We start from the raw sequence: 14,717 nt of genomic DNA on the forward strand, positions 1-14,717 counted from the left end.
AAACAAACGGCAAGCAGAAGAGGGGAGAATCCAGATGTCTTCAATGAAGCAAATATTTAATAATATCCTAGCTTTGATTTGGATCATCTGCATATTGATAGATAATATCTAGTTATACTGTGGTCCTTCCGGCTTCTAAATGAAAGGAGCTTCCAACATCCAAAAGTTTGAACATAGTTAATGTAGTCCAGCTACCCGCAGGGCTCGGGAAAGCTCCCTTTGAAGTACAGAGAAAGTTCATAAATGTTAGGTACATCTCATTTGAATTTTTAGTGGCTCATCCCATACACTGACCTGAACTGAGTTCCTTTGCAGCATTCTTCTATTGCTTCTACTTCGAGCCACCACAGACATGCATAAATGATGTCTTTATTAATGTGGTCACCTGTTTGAATAAAACTTATTAGCTTCCATTTTCTCAGGGAAGGTTGCGCAGATACTTCAATTTTTGCCTGTTGCTGGTTTCTAAATCTTCCATTGCACCTTTGCCCATGTGACCCATGGCAGTTTTCACTGTTCTAAGATCCTTTCTTTATGTCACTTTTAAGACTAAAGGGCATATCTAAAGGTTGATATTTGTATAATCTTGGATGGGAAGAGGCTGGGTTTTTACAGTGCTAGCCGGCTTTATGAATTCTAATCACTTTCCTCATTTTCATGACCCAACAGAAGCAACTTAACGGGAAGGCATGCTGGTGGAACCAGCTTCTGTCCATGACAAGATTGTGAGGTGGATGATCATATCACACTGGTAAACAGGAAGCAGAGAGCAAATTCAGAAACAGGGCCAGCCTGAAACCTATGAAGCTCACTTCAAGTGCTTGTATCTGCCAACCAAACCCCATGTCTTCCACAATGCTCAACAATGTCCCCAAAACAGCAGCACCACCTGGGGACTTAATGTTCAAACCCACAAGCCTGGGGTGAGGGGAAACATTATACATCCAAGCCATAGAAAATATAGGACTGTCTCCTCTGCTTGTAAGGACACAATTGTGGCCTTCTCAATGTTCCCTGCTCCCTTGTGCCTTAACCATTCTCCACAAAAAGGGGGATATTTACTCCTGGGTAACAAAGAACCATGATTTCCACAGTTACAGGGTAAGCTAGCTCAATCAGGTGTTCCTTGCTAGCAAGCCATTTGATTGTTAAATCTGACTTCTTCCATTTTGGCTTGTATGTGTAAGGAAGAAGGCATTTTTATCTTGGTAATTGAATCATGTGTGGATTTTTATTTGATCTCAGACTGAACAAAGGAAGACTAGCATACATGAGTATTCCTCAAGTTGAGACAATTTCTTTACATTTAATCTTTAACACCTACTAACTATATAAATAAATAAATAAATAAATAAATAAATGTATATTTTGGGGGAGCTAGAGTATCATGTGATATCTGTGTGATAAGCAGTGATTTTTACATCAGGGCAATTAGTATTTCTAGCTCCTAAGGCAATTGTCATTTCTCTGAGTTGGGAATATTTAAATTCCTCTGCTGTAGTTCTTCATAAAGTATGTAATAAGTACTCTTCTGTGGAGCAGGTCTCAAATCCTGTCAAGAGAGTGGTTGGTTATGCCCATAAACAGTCTTGTCATTATTGCACCTGTGGCTTGGCAGGCCATTCATACAGAATCCAACACTGGTATAGACCATTTGTATCTTTTCTCCCACAACAGTGTTCATAGTTCTCCCAGCATCATTTAAGCTAGCCATCAGGGATAGCTGGTCAATTCAAGGCTGATTTCTCCTATGGCCACATATATGGTATCTTCTACAAGTTCTTATCATCTAGTTATGGTAGGTAACTAAGAGTGACAACAATACCCCATGCTGTTTGATGGCCTGTGGAGCCTCCCTGACCAGTACCTAGTAGAGAGGTAAACTGTGCCCAGCACTGAGATTTTAATTAATAACCTCTGTGTTTTAGAATGTGTATTGTTCGCTGATGCAATTTTCTCAGTTATTTCATTTTACCCTTTCCCCCTAAGTTGTCATGGTGTTTTATCACACCAATAAATTAATAAATTAATAAAGAAATTGATCTTAGAGAGGGGACTATTGCAGTGATAGACTTGACCATGTGTTTTAGGGGAGGGTTGTGGAAAGACTTTGGAACTTTGGGCTAGAAAAGTCAGTAAGTTCAAAATCTTTAAAAAAAAATATTTTCAGTAGTTTAGACTTGTGGGGCTTTGTAAGGCTTCTTCATACACCCTTAGCTTTAGTTCTGTCAGCCTCTTCTTTTCCCTTTACCCCCCCCCACCATTATCTCCCTGATCAAGCCTGTAGTTCCCAGTATTTGCCTTCTGTTCTTTCATGTCTTATGCTCTAATATCCTCTCATGCTACTTTTTAAAATGTGGGTTTCAATACCATGGATTTCTACATATTATTGTCACACACACTTCATGGTGATCATGCCTTCCCCTGGCCATTTTCCCATTTCCATCATTCTTCTGCTTTTGGAGGGAGATGTGATGGGAGTTCCTGAAGAAAGTTGCAATAGGGCAGTGAGGGGTATATATGGCCAAAATGAATTGTATATATGTATAGTATTTTCAAAGAATAAGTAAATAAAATATCATGTCTATAATAAATTATAAATCATGATGCCATACTCCAATATACTTAAAAATAAACTATCAGAGTATATTACACAAATTTGTAATTCACACATTTGGCAAGAAGCATACTGTGAGTTTCATGTCTGCCTGGAGCTACAGAGGGGACATGAGCCTTGTCAGGGTCTAGCCCTAACCCAAAGCTTAAAAATATAAATGTTTGAATCAGTAGACTTTGAGCACATATGAACTCAGGGTACATAGTCTCTGGCATCAGTCTTGATGTTCAACAAAGTCCTTTGGAAAGACATTGGAAATGCCATATGGACATGAGAGTGGCTTGGGAAGATAGATGTCATAAGAGGAGTAGTCTGGAAGAGGTGCCAGGGCATCCCCTGTCTGTTGAGAACAAGATCCATACAATGACAGACACTGGCAAATGCTGCAGTCCACATCCCCCACTGATGCATGGTCCTGCCCGATTACACTGTATACATGTCATGTACAAAATAGTGGAAGAACGAACTTAATTAATTTAAAAATAGGTGTATCTTGTCATTTTGGGAGTGTTTACAACCTTTAAAAACTTTATAAAAGTAATAACAGCTTAAATTTTTAGGAGAACTTAATTAGCTAGCTATGGAATTAATTCTAAGGGATTTTAATGTTACAGTCCTTAAACTATTTGAGTGGTTGACTAAATCTACCAACACTTGGAAGAACAGACTGTGTAATTACTCATAAAGCTTTTAAAAGTCAACAGATTACAAGTGACTTTGAAGACTATGGACATATAAATTATGGGTGTGAGTTCAGAGGACACCTGGGATACTGTACCAAAGTCAGATGGAATGGAAACAGGTAATAAAAGACAGGTAAGACAATGCTGATCTGCAGCCTATAAAGATGATTTTAAACTGAATCTACATTGCACTCTGAAGTCTTTCCTCCCCAGAACCCGGGGTTCCTATTCAATTACTCTCTGTAATTTGTGCTCTTAACGTTCACCAATTTCCCAGAACTTTAGTAAACTTCATACCATTTGGTGTCAAATAAGTCTTCAAGAATAAATAGAGATCCATGCAGGGAGTTGCTGAAGCTATTAGAGACATTTGAGAGTGCTCCAGAGGTGTGCAGCGGCCTCCCAGCCCGCTCAGTGTTCATGGGAACTTGGCAAGGATGATCCACTGCAGAGATAGGAGCGGCCTGACATTTTCCTCAGAGGAGAGCAATCTCAGCTTGACCTTTCCAAAGATTGTGGCTTCCTGAGGGTGAAGAACCTCCCGGGGCTTCACAGAGATTGAAATGGAATGACTACTGCTATGTATGGTTATACATGCCTGGTAATAATTTATTAGTCTCCACATCTCCAGTCTCATTTCCTGGCATAATGTCCTTATTAGGCTTCAGGAAAGTGTCAAAAAGGGTTAGTGCAATTCAGACTAGATTCAAGAAGAATTTAAAGTCCAGAATAAATTGCTTAAAAGCACAATTCTATATTCAACAGTGAGGGAACAAGCTGGGAAAGGAAGATCTGATTAATTTTATGCATTTGCCTATTGTGGGGCTCAGAGTCTTTGGTCCTTGGTGTATAGATGGGTCTAATCTCTATATTCACTATAGAGCATCAATTAAAGAATATGTTCTATCATCTTTTCAAAGACATTATCTATTGTTTTATATTTTGCCTAAATCCAACAGGCAAATCTCAGCATCACTTCACATCAAGCCCCCAAGTATAATAAAGCCAGTCCCTATTGTTTGGATGGAGCTAGGAAGTGGGATGAGAATGTCCTCATAAGCTCATATATTTAGATGTTTAGTGACCAGAGAATGGTACTATTTGAAAGGATTAGAAGGATTTGGAGATGTGGCCTTGTTGTAGAAAGTATGTAACTGAGGGTAGACTTCAAAGTTTCAAAAGCCCAGGGCCAGACCCAGTCTCTCTCTCTGCCTTGGGGTCAAGGTGTAGCATTTAGCTACTGCTCCAGTGCCTGCCTGCATGCCACCATGTTCCCATTCATGATACTGATAAACTAAACCTCTGAAACAGTAAGCAAGCCCTCATTTAAATGTTTTCTAGTGAGACTTAAAGTATGTTTTGTAATTACAGGGCTTTACCGACACATTTTCTTGGCACGGGACTAAAACACCAGATTCCCAGGAAAGCCAGTATGGTTAGATTTGCCTTTGTGCCCCTTAATTTACTCCTCCATGAATCTTTCCATTCTATAATTAAAGTATTTATTATTTTCCGTCAGTAGAAGAAACAAGTGGTAGACACATTCATACTGGACTCAGTAGCCTAGGTAGTTGTCCCTGCAGGGTAATTATCTGTCTCCTGTCTTCTTGTCTGAAGAATTCAGTTCATAACTAGGGGGCTGGCCTTCATACTTTCTACTTATTGTTTTAAGTAATATTTTTATTAACACCTTGAAAATTCCATACAAAGTATTTGGACAGCATTCATCTGCCTCCCCTGATTTCTCCTGATTCACTCTCTGCTCACCCAAATTCATGCTCTCGTTCTTTCTCACCCTCAATTTTGCTGTCTCTCTCCCTCTTTTGTAGACATAAAATAAAGAGTCTCATTGGTGGTGGTGTGAGGCCTAGCCTTCCTGTGGTCAATAAACCAGAAGTCATACCATTAAGGAAAACTGACTTTCCAGCTCCTACTACCATTATCTTCTCAGCTTGAAGTGGGCTTCATGCCCACCTCTCCTCCTCCATGCTGGGATTTTGTGTGTGTGTGCTTTGTGCTCACAATGGCCTCTTGTATGTTCTCACAATCATTTTGAGTTCATATAGTCACCTTGTGTCAGGAAAAGAGTGGATGCTCACCTTCCATGTATAGTTTATATTCTGCAAGACTCAAAAGGACTTGTTCCCTTTGTTGAGTCTTAGCCTTTTCATTTTGAAGTTTCCTCCTCTGAGCATTATCTCCTCCTGTCGACGAGTGACTATCCTCTGTAGGAATCGATCTCCCCATCCAACACCCTGATCAATGCCTCCTAGCAGAAAGTCAGTGCTACTGCAGACCTCCCTCACTTAACCTTTCTAATCTGCTTCTGGCTATTGTCTAGAAATAATTGCCTGTCCATTTGTGACCAGTTTTCCAGTTATTTTTTGGCCCCTGTCTCTAATTCCATTTGAATGGAAACTAACCACAAAAGGAGATTTTCTACAGGTTCCCAGGGAGGAGCACTTACTTTCTTTGGAATGAGATGTGCTTGCAGCTCAGAGCAAATGGGGTTCTCAGATGACAAGTGCTTTATTAGGAAAGGGATAGATGAGGCAGGAGTGGGTGGGTAGGTGGGGGAACACCCTCCCAGGAGCAGGGGAGGGGAATGGGATAGGGGCTTTCCTTGGGGGAAAGAGAATAACATTTGAAATGTAAATAAAGAAAATATCCAATTAAAAAAAAAGAGGGAAAAAAACAAACAAATACAGTCTCTGATTGCTAAGCTTTCCTTGTGTATGCCTGCCTTACCTCTATTTGACTTTTATTTGTCATAGTGTGTAAAATGGAATTTCACTGTGTGTTGTAGTCTGCCCTCTATCCTTACCAAACTGTCCAATTTCAGTTCGTACTGCAGTTGACATCCAAATGACATGCATCCAGTCACATAATGATCATTTATTGATTTACAAGCTCTGTCTTACCTTCTCTTAAACTTCTACATTGGTCTTTTATATTATTTTTAATTTATAGATCTAATTATCTTCACAGGCATTTCTTTTGGAGAGGGGTCACCTTTTGCAATTGAAAGATTTTGTTTCTTTCTCTAGTTTGAGGTTCACCATGTTTAGGGGTGGCTGAGCTTATTTATTGACTGACTTCCTTGGAGTCCCTGGACTCCAGCTTCATCTCATCTGAGTTGGTTGGGGAGGAAAAAAAAGATGAGTCGGCACACTTGCCATCTACTCTCCACATTCTTCTTCCCCAGGCAGTCTTGTTTTTAATCTCTCCTGGAACCAGCTTCTAGATTTTGCTGTCCTATAAAGTTCAGATCTCTGACTAGCCTAAGCAATATTCCTTGCTTCAGCCCTACTTCTCTCCTCTCACTGAAGTCAGAGTGTGTTCTTGTGGCAAACTTAAATACCACCCAAAAAAGCTAGGCATACTTCACAGGGTGGCAACAGAGAGTAGGTTACCATACACTTCTGGACATGTAGTTGGTTGAAGAGGAAGGGTCAGTTAACAAGAGGGCTGAGAAAGTGGATTCCCAAGAGTCAGTGAGAACCCAGGAATTCTAACAGTGGAGACTGTTATTTCTTGGAGCTTCTCTAGTCCCCTTTGTCAGCTTCATCTACACTCCCTGCATCTTAACATTGAATTCAGAAACCAATCTAGCCCACAAGAGTTCCCAGAAAACAGATGAACTCCTGAGGTGAATACAGGGATTCTTAACAAGTGTGTTTGAATGTTCAAAACAGTTGTCCTAGAAGCAGGTTAATATTTTCACTGTTCTAAAAATCTGACCATCATTGCTGGCCATAAGGCTTTTTACATCAGTGAACACTCTTTGGATGCACCATTTCTCCAGAAAAGGAGGTTCCCTGTGCAGTGCAGCCTGAATAGCTTCCACAACTAGAGTTCAGTCTTCCAGTTACTTGCATGCATAATGTCTCAATGGGAATCAAAAAGCTTTGCCTAGGTGACCGTAGTAGTTGGACATGTAGTGACCTGGGACTGAATTACTAATGCCTTTTAATGTGGGATTTTGTCATTTTTGTCATCATGGAGAATTTTTTGGGTAAGCTTTTGCTTATCCACAAAAGAAATATTTGTAACAATGATTTGTATGAACAATCAGTCTCTGTCTTAGTCAGGGTTTCTATTCCTGCACAAACATCACGACCAAGAAGCAAGTTGGGGAGGAAAGGGTTTATTCAGCTTACATTTCCATGCTGCTGTTCATCACCAAGGAAGTCAGGACTGGAACTCAAGCAGGTCAGGAAGCAGGAGCTGAGCAGAGGCCATGGAGGGATGTTCATTACTGGATTGCTTCCCCTGGCTTGCTCAGCCTTCTCTCTTATAGAAACCAAGACTACCAGCCCAGAGATGGTCCCACCCACAAGGGGCCTTTCCCCCTTGATCACTAATTGAGAAAATGCCTTACAGCTGGATCTCATGGAGGCATTTCCTCAACTGAAGCTCCTTTCTCTGTGATAACTCCAGCTGTGTCAAGTTGACACAAAACTAGCCAGCACAGTCTCACTCAGATACATCAACACTATTTAGTCAGAGCCCTTTTCATCAATTCATCTTGAACCAGCTAAACAACCAGCCCTAAATACATGTTGGTCTTCTGTGGAACTAAAGTCAAATCTCTTAAATACAGCAAGTTGCAGCTCATGAGTCTTTCTATGAAATTATCCCAGAGGTGTTCACCGTAAGCCTCCCTGCCCCCATACCAGAAGCAAGAGTGGCTCGGGAAGCTGCTGGGGGCTTAAGGAAGCATTGATCATCATCTGGAATTGCCTTTTATTCTCATGGTCTCTGCACACTTAAGGCTTTTTATCTGTGACTGTAAAATATGACTTGCCCCATAAAACAAGTGTTTAAGATGCTTGACTCTCATCATGAGCTATTCAAATAGGAACCTCAAAGGGGACAGAACTGATTATTATATTCATATCAGACTGACCTTGACCATACAGATATGGGTGTTTATGAGGGGTGCTAAGTACAATGCAGGGAAGAGGTCATCTTTTGGGGTGCAGAGTATATTAATGTTAAAACTGTATGAAGACTCTTGTCATCGAATGAGAGCCTTGTTGCTCCTTGCTTATGGAAATGGATGCTCTCTTTTTATTTTCCCCAGCCAGATTCCAGCATTGCTGTCTGAATGCTATTCAAAATATCTGAGCCCTCCCAGCTGCCAGTCTCTGTGAGTTTAAGACAGGAAATGCAAAGTGGTTTTGGCCCAAGCACAAAAATGTGGAGCAGAACAAAGAGCCTTCTGTGGAATGAACTTTATTAATTTTGTGTCATTTCAATCTAGGTGTTGACCACAAGTGACCAGTTCCTGTGGATGTTTTGACTGGACACTTTGGGAAAGTGGCAAAGTTCTCTTGCGTTTACTTAAGCAAGGACATGAAGTAATTGGAAATATGGTCCCAAGAAACTCTTGGGGCTCGGGCATATCTCTAACATCCTCACCTTTATCTCCACAGCCACATCATTCTTGAAATGCTGCAGGTGCTTTCTTCATGTGGTGTTGAGGAGGAGACTTCCCCTTGCTCAACTTTGGTCATAATGAATCAGGTTAGAAAGAAAAACTGGCCACTATGTGTAAAACATAGGATTTGCCTACCTCTGCTCTATTGATACCATTCAAATAGGTCATAAGCTGTCTATGCTCTCTCATTCACATATGGCCATCAGTTAATGATTAAATTAATAGTTCTGTTAGTCAGGTTTTTGTCACTATGACAAAATACTTGAAATAAACAACTAATTCAAAAGAGAGGTGCATTGCCCTGTTTGCTTGTCCTCAGCTCTTTTATGCCTGGGACAAGGTACAGCATCCTGATGGGGAGCACATAGCAATGGAAACTGTTCTAAAGATCAAGAAGCAAAGAGTGAGAAGGGACTGTGTTCCCATTATCCTTTCATAGGGATGCCTTTTCACGACCTAGCCTCACCACAATGCCCCATCCACACCAGGTTCTAACTTCTTCCAGGAGGACCATTGGCTAGTGGCCAAGCCTTTAATATGGTGGCTGGAGTAGGGGGCTACATCCAAATCACAGCAATGGTTAGAACAAAGAAAACAACAAGAAGTATCCTATTCCACCGTGGTATTTACTCCTTTCACTGCTGTGATACAAATATAAGGGGAGAAGGATTTGTTTGGGTTCATAATTTTTGAGCACATCAGTCTACCATGTCAGGGAATGCATGGGCTGGCAGCTTTGTGGCAGCCTGAGCTCAGCTTGTGGTATGGATTCTTACTTCTTAGAGAATCACAAATCAAAGAGAAGACACCAGAAACAGGGCACAACTATCACTATAACACTTAGCCTACATACATAAGATAAGCCTGACACCCTCAAAGTTCCATAGCCTCCTAAAATAACACCACTGGCTAAGAGCCAGGAGTTCAAACATATGGGCCTGCAGATGTTCAGATTCAACTATCATCCACCTGTCCTTTCCCGACTCTGGAAAAAATACAATTCTGTGGCTTTGTGACATGTGTTCCCATCGTTGTCTGAAGTTGACACATGGTAAAATGCATCTGAAATCTAGAATGTGCGTTTGCTCAGGGCAGGACAGAAGGCTCATTCATCTTGGGTTCCCTAACAATGTCCTTCACATCTAGATACCTTACAAATTCTCACAGAATTAAGTGGGGAAATGCCCTAGTAATAATGAAAACAGGAAGGCAATGGCAACCACTACAAATGCATCATTCAGTGTAGAAATGGGAACAGGTGGTTAAATCCTGGAATAAGGATGTATTGCCAAAGAAAGATAAAAGATGAATTCACTGTGTCAAGAGAAGACAGTGTCCAGTCATACCAGAGCTCTTATATGGGGCAACCACTAAAAGACTTTCTAAGCAAATCTGGAACTGTGAGCATGGACCAAACATCAGAAGGAGTAGGGAATATGTTTGTGCTTTGAATGCTCTGCAGTTCTTGGAAATTTATTGGATTTTTTCGGTTTGAAGTTCTCATCACATTACATTAAATCTATCATTATCACAAAAATAACACCATACCAAGACAAGGTGATACTTCTATGGAAGGCAAGTATGGCACCAAAGGTTGTGCTTTGAACTCTACACATCAAATACATGAATGAGTGCACATATGAATGCACACACACACACACACACACACACACACACACACACACACAAAGATAAATTTAAATCAAAATTCATGATATCCAGGAAACTAGTTTCCATTATCATGAGTTGTATAATTTTACACATGAAGACTTACCATGGGATTGCAGATGTAGATCATTTGTTAACAGTATTTACCTAGCACTAATAAAGCCCCAACCTACATTCCCAGCACTACATGAAACAAGATTGATAGTAAGTACACACTTATAATCCTGTAACTCAGAAGACAGAGGTAGTAGATTCAAAGGTTTAAGGTTATCCTCAGGTACTTTCTGAATTTGAAGCTAGCCTGAGATATATGTGATACCCAGCCTCAAAAAGAGGAGGTGGGGGGAGATGGGAAGAGATTTCAGCAGTGGTCATTGGATAAAGGTTCCTGCTGACAAGCCTGATAATCCAAGAGTGATTCCCCAAAACCTACATGGTGGAAGTAGAGAACCAACTCCTATAAGTTGTTCTCTGACCTTCGCACATTTCATGGCATGCAATCACCCATTTTCCAAAAGATAATCGTGAAGAAAATTTTACCAACAATACTCACAGACCTCTTTATTCTGCTGCAGGTTGTCACGGAGGTTTGTCTGGATGGATACCTCTGCTTGATCCATTCCCCCCAACAATACTCAAGCAAGCTCAAGCCCTCAAGTCATTGAGCCTTCATGTTTTAATGTTGATGGAAGGTGATGTGGAACTTTAAGATATAAGGTCTGGTGTTGGTATTCAGGGTGATTGGAGTGTGCCCTTGGAAGGAGCTCGGAACCCTATTTCCTTGGCTTACTGTTTAGCAATGTGACCACTCTCTCCATGTGACACGCTCTCACCATTATCTTCTGCCAGGTGGTGAGAGTTGACCTCGGCATAGCTTGTACCTGTTTGGACTTCTAGACTAATGGTAAGCTACTCTAGTTTCTTGCCTGTTTGGTTATTTTATTATAAGAACAAAACAAGATTACTAGACTCCCTGTTGCTTTTTCTTCTTCCTGTTTAAGTACCTTCCCTCCAAACCCCACTTATCCTCTGTGTTCTTTTGTCCTAGGACTCTGCCTCACAGATCTTCCACACATGCCTGGAGCCTGCAGCGCTAGTGCCTGATGGCACCCAGCTCAGAAAAGAGTGCAGTTCAGGTTATCTCTGGCTGTTTAGCAAACTGTCCTGAGTAGGGGCATAAACACTGACAGCTCATCATTCTCCACGGCTTTCCTGAATTGGGCAATTCTGCTGGAACGTTTCCCTGCTGGACTCCGCTGAGGTTTGTCTGGCTAGGGCAGAAGCACCAACACGACCTCTTTTGTTGTGTGCCCCCCTCTGGAAGGACAGTAGGACTTCTCGCATGGTAGCTGTCTTCCAAGTGAGGGGGGCGTGGGTCATTAGTGCCCAGGGTCTTAGCTGGGAGGTCCTAGATGTCATTTCTACTATACCCAGTCCCCAGGGACGGCAGACTTTTTCCTGTAATGACCGGACAGTACTTTAGCTTTGAGAGCTGTGTAGCCTCTGTCCTGCTACTCATCTGAACCAAATAGAACTAAAAACAGCCTGAGGTGCACAAATGGCAATAATTAAATTCACAAACTTAGACATTCCAATAAATCTTCACTTACTGAAACAGGCGGTAGTCTCAGTTAGTGTGCTGGTTGTGCTGTGGTCAAAGTTGTCTGAAAGTCAACCCAGACTTGAGGGAGGAATGGTGTAGGTGGATCCTAAGGAAAGGGCCTGATCATGAGTGTGTCCATGAAGAGGCACAGGGTCTTCTGACTAGTGAAAGGCAGAAAAGCAGGCATAGTCCATCACGATGCTGGGGACTGATAGTACTGAAGACTCACTGTGCTCCCCAAGATTGGGCTAGAAATAAGGGAGAGCTGGATTTGGGGCATCTTTTGTATCTTAGCTCCAATAAAGGTACAGGAGAGGCATTGTGCCCAAAAGAAGCATTGCCTGCTTCTAAGGCAGCTGCGTCCCCAGCTGCAGATATCTCTAACAGCAGGCACATGCTGTAGAGGGTGGCTGAAGCCTGCACTGAGGGGCTGTAAAAATGTGGTTTATGGGAACCTCCGTGCCACTTCTTTCCTTCTGTGTGTGGACACTGTTGGTTTTCAAGTGCTAAGTCATCAGGCTCAGGAAGTTGGGGATTTATTGGTTTGCCTGGCCCTTGTGGCTCTCCTGGTAACTATTAATACACATTTATAAGTGGATAACTACCTCCCACATCTTCATTATCATTAAAGAGATTTAAAATGCATATAAACAAAAACTACTATGTGATTCAGCAATCACCCTCCTAGGGTGATTTCACTGAAGAAATGTCTCCACACAAAGGCATGGATATACATATTGACAACAGCTTTATTCATTATGGTGACTAGAGAGACAGCTTGTGCTTGTTCATATGCTTCTGTCACCAATAAGACTCACTGAAAAAGAAGACATGACTAACACAACGTGGAAAGTTTTGAGAACACTATATGCAAAGACATTAAATACAAAAGAAGACACACTGTGTGATTCTGTTTGATGGAATTTCAGAAAAGACAAACTATCCTTGTAGGAAGAAGAAGGGAGGGAGCTGCAAAGGGAATCAGGGTCACTTTAGGGGTAATGGAAGCATCTGCCTTGCTATTATGGTGATTGCAGCTGCCAACATTTGCTGGGTCACATAGTTTAAGAATGCAGTTAGTCACACTTCACTTATACCTCAATAACATAACTGGAAAATGTAGGCGTGATTAGATAGAGTTTTTAAGCTTCACCAGTGGAGAACGCAAAGTTATGTGTCTTTCTTACAAGAGCAGGGGTAATGGACCCCCTCCAAGTACTAGGGTTTCCCAGACTATATTAATGAGTGATGCTCAAGCTCCATCCTGCAAGAGGGAAGAAAGACAACTGTATGACTGCACAGGCCCTAAGGCACCTGTCACTCTTGCTTGGTTACAGGGGCTCCTCTGCTCCTTCAAATAAAGACAAGATAATAGAACCTCAGCAGTTGCCCCATAACTCAGTTCTTAGTTGCTGGAGTTGCTGTGTCTCCCACATTGCGGGATAGTCGCCCCTTCCTTCATCACCAGGCAACATCCGAGGATGAGAGATAGTAAGTAGTAAATAGTGATTTGGGTAATTCAGTGTGCATATCCACAGCCAGCAACTCACACAACTATGACACACACACAAAATGACTACCTCCCTCAGCACACACAGGGTCAAGGAACAGAACAGGGACTAAATACCCTAAAGGTAGTTCTTCTTCTTCTTTTTTAAAAAATTTTTATTAGATATTTTCTTCATTTACATTTCAAATGCTATTCCAAAAGTCCCCTATACCCTTCCCCCACCCTGCTCCCCTACCCACCCACTACTGCTTCTTGGCCCTGGTGTTCCCCTGTACTGGGGCATATAAAGTTTGCAAGACCAAGGGGCCTCTCTTCCCAGTGATGGCCGACTAGGCCATCTTCTGCTACCTATGCAGCTAGAGACATGAGCTCTGGGGGGTACTGGTTAGTTCATATTGTTGTTCCACTTATAGGGTTGCAGACCCCTTCAGCTCCTTGAGTACTTTCTCTGGCTCCTCCACTGGGGTCCTGTGTTCCATCCAATAGATGACTGTGAGCATTCACATCTGTATTTTCCAGGCACTGGCATAGCCTCACAAGAGACAGATATGTCAGGGTCCTTTCAGCAAAATTCTAAAGGTAGTTCTTGAGCATTGTAGAAGCCATGTGCTATTCTGGACTCAATGGCACTGTAACCATCAACAGGAGAGAGAATTCCTGTGTCTTATCCTGAATGAGGTGCTTGTCAGAGGCTTGAGATTGACAATCATGTTTCAGTTGACTCTGCTTAAAACCCTGTTTAAATTAATGAAGTCTCTCCAAGGTGCTTCACAAGCTATCTAATGATTTTAGAAATCTTTGTCACCCTTGTTTAAAACAACACTAATCTTGCCTTTGGAATCTTTAGCATGTAAATTCTTGAAAGGCTGTCAAATAGCTTGTAAAACATAATTGTGGGGTTTTGGCTTTTGTGTTGATCCTCAGCAGAAGGTCAGGTTCCTGAGGACAGGACCCAATCAGACACTGGCATCATTGAGTCTGGGTCTGTGGTTAACACAAAAATATAGATTGGATTGCTTAAGGTTTATCTAGAAAGTAGAAACACATACTGAACATTGGGATCTTTAGATGCCACTGCTGAATGACAAAGCTTAGACCCTGGGAGTCCCTGTCTATAAACAGGGCTCTATCTTATCCACCCTGTGAGAACCAGAAGTTAAACTGGAAATCACAGTGTTGAGTAAATGATTAGT

At 41.7% G+C, this 14,717-nt stretch overlaps 1 long non-coding RNA gene across 1 annotated transcript; it reads left to right on the forward strand.

Moving 5' to 3' along the window:
• The first annotated feature begins 7,721 nt into the window (after window positions 1-7,721).
• Gm30634 lies at window positions 7,722-11,677 on the forward strand. The gene is made up of 4 exons (XR_373386.2): window positions 7,722-8,829; window positions 10,987-11,103; window positions 11,261-11,315; window positions 11,460-11,677. It is a non-coding gene; the product is annotated as a predicted gene, 30634 (long non-coding RNA).
• The last annotated feature ends 3,040 nt before the right edge of the window (window positions 11,678-14,717 follow it).

Source organism: Mus musculus, chromosome 1, assembly GCF_000001635.26.
Source record: "Mus musculus strain C57BL/6J chromosome 1, GRCm38.p6 C57BL/6J".
NCBI lineage: Eukaryota > Metazoa > Chordata > Mammalia > Rodentia > Muridae > Mus > Mus musculus.